A 6,260-nucleotide genomic window follows, 5' to 3' on the forward strand; every position below is an offset into this window, starting at 1 on the left:
AACCAGTTGACCGCGGTGCAAATTCCGCTGCGGTGCGTGCGAAATAATGTGTGGGTGGGGTTCGGACGGCCCCCAGCCGTCCTCCGCACACGCCCACTGTGACGTCGGACGGCCCTCCGACGCATGGAACGGGTTAAAGGAACTAGTAAACACCCAAATTGACTTGTATCCAGTACAGTAAAGACCAGTCCTAGATCGAAAACCAGTAAAACAGAGTGCGGAATATTATCATACATTGATTCAAGAAACCTTGATAAAAGATTAAATAAAATACTTAGGAAAAGTTGCATTTTGATTAAGAAAGGACAGTGTCTCAATCGTTCACCATTCCCATCTATCACAATCCTCACGTCACTCTGAGCATTCACTTGCAGGCATCTATTCATTATTCATCCACTCACACATTTTCACATGGCAAGGATCACAAATTTTGGACTGAAGTTCCTTCCGCTCAAGTGAAAATGCCGTTGGGGCTCTCAAGCTAACCACAAATTTGTTTTAATTTGAAATACATGTTCATTATTTGCTGCCTTTTTCATGATTCAGCTTACAGAGCAACTGATTGACCTCATAAACATGATGTAACCAGACTGTTCTTTTAAGTTTTGTGCTAAGTGCTCTTCCTTATGCATAAAGCCCAAAATCTAAGTTTAGTCGTATATAAATTAGTTCGACATCCATGAGGTAAAATGATGCAATGACACTAATAAAAGTTATATTGCAAACACGAATTGTTTTGGCATAACATCCTCTATATTCTGTCCTTATCATTATCCGAAGAATGCAGGATTTGACTTATTTTTAAACTTTGGTAGTCTGCATGGAGTCATGTAGGTAATTTTCCACATCTAAACAGTACAAATTACAGTTTTTAACTTAATATTGGCTTGCTTTCCTACGTGCACAATGGCATAGTTTGCGTAGTAGCTACCTCCAACTTCGACACCTGATCACAATCATTAAGAAATGCAACGAAAAAGCCAGGCTACTTGCAGAGAATCTAGTAGTCTTAGTCAAAAATGTTCTACAAGGAGCAAAGCTATTACGGCTTTAACTGCCTCTTGTAAAAAAGGCTAATTGTGTTGGGCCTTCTCAGATTATGCCTCTAATATTCCCAAATGATTTACCTGTACAATAGGTTGGAGGTTAAAGTGTTGTCTTATTAAAGGCCATTAAATAGAATTGAAGAGGTAAGCAAACTTTGGTAATGCCAAAAGGTCTAGGATTCAAGGTGCTAAGAAATACAAAATAAGGACATTAAAGCCAGCAGGAGAGGACACATAGGCATTACATTATAAAAAGTAGTCCCTCACTCAGTTCAATGCAAGCATTTGAGTAGAAGCAGAAGGATGCTATCAAATAGCCAATTTCTTAAAGTGAAAGATGAATACTTTGCTAGACTGAGCTAAAATGTGATTGACCAAGTCTTCAACCAATGACTGGAACAAGCTGGTGGAAGATAGCCAATGGCTGAAAGGGGAAGACCAAAGCTCTCTCTAGGGATATTGTAAGCAAAAGGTCTATTTAGCAGCTCTGCCGTCAAAACCTACACCTAAAAAGAAAGCAACAGTTAAGATAGGATAGAGAGGCTGAAACTCGCGCTAAATCAAATAAGTACATTGCTTCTGGCCGTTTAGGACACACAGTAATGGTTTCATAATATTCTAGAATGCTATGATTTTTATCATATTTTATAGAGCAACAGGTATCTTTAATCTCTAGTGTGCCTTTAATAAAGTGTATAAAAGTAAATCTTGACCCATCTCCTAAAACTCAAGTAGAAAACACTCTAAACTCCCAACTCATATAAGCAGACCTCCTTCAACCCAAGCTCCAAGGCCGATCTCTCAGCGTCAAGAGGTCCAGAGTCTGGAGTCAGACCACTTGAGGATACTCCACTGGTTTCTTGTGAACACTTCACTCATATTTAAGACTCTCTGCCTCACTCTTAAACGCAGACACCCCCAGGATCTCTGAATTAAAAAAAAGACAACACCGCAGGTCAATTTCGGCCCTTTCAGACAGCCTAGACTACTCCACAATCTTTGAATCAAGACCGAATGGATTTTATGGAACTTGCCAATTTCCCCGACAGTCTGTTACCGCTAACAGATTCAATAAGGCATAAAATAAATAGTTGGTCACATGTTAAGCATGCTTTTAAACTTGCCTTACCTGGCTGCACAGGACTCGCCCCTGCCAATCCACCGCTCAGCTGCCCTGCGCTGTCAGCGGGTCTCTCCCAACAATCACGGCGCCATTGCCGGCGTGCGACTAAGCCACGCCCCCTTGGAGGCCATGCCCCTCACCTACATAAAAGTATGTGTCACTTCCGTACGCGCAGCGGACGGGCGCGCCGTTTGCGCGCCGAAGGCCCGCCTAAGGCAAGCCCGTCTGCGCCCGTCCGTGCCTGGCCCGTGCCTAGGGCCAATCCCCCTGCCCGCCCGGCTAACACCGACCGCACGTGCTGGACCAAATCCGAACTCCTCTTCCTAAAACCCTCTACCTGCCCGGCTAATTCACGCTGTAGCCCGGATCACTTGGAAGAGGCCTCTTTTCACTGCCCCCGATGCAATTTCACGCTCCTGCCATGGAGCCATCGCTCCTCTCCCTGCCCTAACCTGCCTAACCGCCAATCCCTCCCTCCTACGCTGAAAGCTGGCCTGGTCAACTGCAGATCTTTGCCCCGCCATTCCAACGAGATTTGGATGTCAATTATCTCCGACGCTTGGGACATTTTATTCCTTACCGAGTCGTGGCTTACAGATTCCTCCACCCCTGACATCCACCTTGCCATCCCGCCAGGCTACACCTTAAAGGGCATCAATCGCGCAGGGGGCAAAACAGGAGGCGGTCTAGCCATCATCCTCAAATCACATCTCAACTTGTCTATTACCAAATTGACAAACATAGGGATGATTGAAGCTATGTATTTCACTGTCTCGGATTCCGCGGCAGTTATACTGGCTGGTACGTTAGTATACAACCCTCCTACCTCATCCACTCTCTCACTAACTGCGCTCACCCCCCAGCTGGCTGATCTCTCACTCAAACACCAATTTTTTTTGGTGCTAGGAGACTTCAACCTTCATGTGGACAACCCTCTCTGCCCGAAAGCGAATAATCTAGTAGAAACTATGCAGAGCTTAAACCTACTACAATTAGTCAAAGGCCCCACTCATACTGCTGGACACACCCTTGACCTCATTTTTGCTAATTGCTCGAACATCACAGTCTTCCCTTCTCTCCCCCTCACCTGGTCTGACCATTTTCTTATCCCCTTCAACCTTGTGCTAAACCTAAAACCCGCCCATGCGGCCCCCAGCAAAGAGCTGAGGAGAAAATGGCATAAAGTTACCTCTGCCACCTTTGACCCAGTATTCCATTTTCAACCGGCACCCCATTCTAGCGATATCGATGGAAATGTCACCAGACTTAACTCTGCTTTGTTCCAGGCCATCGATTCCATCGCCCCCCTCAAATCCATCTCCTCCACCAGATCCCGCCCTTCTGCCCCCTGGTTCTCTACCACCCTCCGTGAGGAAAAAAGCAGATGCAAAACACTCGAACGCAAGTGGCGACAAAATTACGACCCTGAAGCCAAAGCCATTTACAAATCCGCGTTAAAAAATGTCCTTAAACAAAAAAAAAAACAACCATGAGAGACTACTTCTCACTACAAATTACCAACGCCAAAAACTCCTCAAAAACCCTTTTCAATATTGTCAGAGATTTCATTAACCCCCCCGCTACGGCCACGCAGAACTCTCCTAGCCAGGCACTATGCGATGGACTCTCAGACTTTTTCTTTGAAAAAATAAATAAATTACGGGCCGCATTCCCTTCTGGGGTAGCGCCTCCGCTCCCACACATTAGGGCTCCGGAAGCCGTCTCCCTACGGTCATATAACGAACTGACTCTTGAGACCGCACTCAGGCTATTCATCCAATGCAGATCTGGTGCTCCCTCCGATCCTATCCCTGCCAAACTCATGGGTGATCTGGCCCCCTCACTGGCAAGCTCCTTTCTCTCCATCTGGAATGCCTCCCTCCATCATGGCATCTTTCCAACGATGTGGAAGGAGGCACTGGTAGTCCCCATCTTGAAAAAGCCCGATGCCGACCCTACCCAATTCTCTAACTACCGCCCCATTTCCCTCCTCCCCAAACCCGCTAAAATCCTGGAAAAGGCAGTGCAACTGCAACTTACAGAGTATTTGGAGGACAACTCCTTACTGCACGATTCTCAGTCTGGATTCAGAGCGGGTTTCAGCACTGAGACGGCTCTATTGGAAGTGTCTGAAACTATCCGTGAGTGTGTAGATAGAGGCGAGGAGGCCATGTTGGTCCTCCTCGACCTATCTGCCGCTTTTGATACGGTCTCCCACAAAATACTCCTAAACCGCCTCAAGCAAGTCGGAATCAGCGGCATCGCTCTTACCTGGATTGAATCCTTCCTCACAGGCAGAAGTCAGAGGTTATTACTGAGACCATTTAAATTAGAGGGTAAACCCCTGCTGTGTGGTGTTCCGCAGGGCTCTGCCCTCAGCCCTCTGTTTTTCAACGTCTATCTCGCTGCCCTGGCCGCAGTGGTGGAGTCCTGTGGAGTCAGAGTGGTCTCGTACGCTGATGACACTCAGCTGATATTCTCCTTCACAGACTACTCTGACTCCACGTTTGCCAACTTCCGCCAATGTCTAGACAACATCAATGTTTGGATGACCAATAATCATTTAAGACTTAACTCTGATAAAACAGAAGTTCTGTTTTTTAACCAGAAAAACCCTATCTCCCCCTCCCTATGGTGGCCTACAGTACTTGACCCCGCACCCATCCCAGTGCACTCTGTACGCAACCTGGGATACCAGTTCGACGATTCACTGTCATGCAAAGCACAAGTCAATAAGGTCACCTCTGCCTGCTTCATGAAGCTGCGCATGATCAAGAAGATCCTTCCCTACCTCCCCTTGGTCGCCCGCCGAACGGTCACTCAGGCCCTCATCACCTCTCACTTGGACTACGCTAACAGCCTGTACGCCGGCGCTCCTCAATACCTGATCGATCGGCTCCAGATCGTTCAGAACGCGGCGGCTAGACTGATTGGAAACATCCCATACCGTCAGTCAGTCGCCGCCTATCGCAAGGAGCTACATTGGCTCCCTATTGCTAGCCGCATCCAGTTCAAGATTCTCATCCTCGCCTTTCGAGCAATCAACGGCCTTGGTCCCATTTACCTTCAAAAGCGTGCATTAATATCTCACTCCGTTAGATCATTGCGATCTAACCATCTACGCCTCTTGACCTCTCCTCGCTTTCGACGTGCCAGAATGGGCGGCAGAGGGTTCAGCGTAATCTCTGCTAAATTGTGGAACTGCCTCCCAATCGACCTCAGGTTCTGCCCGTCCGAATCCATCTTCCATGCCAGATTAAAAACCTGGCTGTTCTCCGGACTATGATCCCTCCTTCTGTCCTCCTTTTTTTCCCCCTTCTCCCCTCGAGGCTCTGGTTCTAGCGCCGGGACACCCCTTCGGGGGTAGCTGTGCGCTCTATAAACTACATAAATAAATAAATAAATAAGCAAGTCAGACATCTTTTGTATCATAGGTATACACCAGAAATACAATAGAAATATACCTGTTTTAATAAAAGCCAGAACATCCCTACCCAGAACGTTCTTTAGCTCAAAAGACGATATTGATTCTTACTTCAGAGAAACACATTTTGGATGGTGCTCATATGCAAGGAAGGGTTAAAGAGATGGAATCTAATTCCTTTTGCCTTGGTTACCAACACGACTGCCACATTTAGAACCAAGGCATGAATTCTAATATTTGCCTAATAAATATACAGGGAGGTAGCGTAGGTCAGACAGATATTGAGCACTGCCCCTTACTCTGCGCCTCCACCTCAGGCCACTGCATCTCAAATGACTGATAATCCTGTACTTCCTGTATCTGTTTGACCCCTCGAGTTCTTCGCTCTACTGTGCCTCAGTTTGGTCAGGATGCAATAAGATTGAAGGTATTAAATTGGTTCAGTGATCTAGAAATGGAGGTATGAGAAATGATCGATCAGATACAGGATTGTTCTGAAGGCGATCTCCTTTGTCTCATAAATAAGCTTTCTCATCAATTTGTGGTTCAATGGGAGATGACTACAGGACAGAGTGGCCCAGATGATGTTAGAGCTATTAACCTCCCCAGACGGCACAGATGCCGGGTTGAAGTACCGACGGAGAGAGCGGTGCTTCACTTTTGTCCT

The 6,260-nt window shown here is 46.6% G+C and overlaps 1 protein-coding gene across 1 annotated transcript in view; it reads right to left on the minus strand.

Moving 5' to 3' along the window:
• Window positions 1-6,260, minus strand: part of F2R (coagulation factor II thrombin receptor) — a 220,770-nt gene that overhangs the window by 71,454 nt on the left and 143,056 nt on the right. The window lies entirely within an intron of this gene.

Source organism: Lissotriton helveticus, chromosome 2_1 (genome assembly GCF_964261635.1).
Source record: "Lissotriton helveticus chromosome 2_1, aLisHel1.1, whole genome shotgun sequence".
NCBI lineage: Eukaryota > Metazoa > Chordata > Amphibia > Caudata > Salamandridae > Lissotriton > Lissotriton helveticus.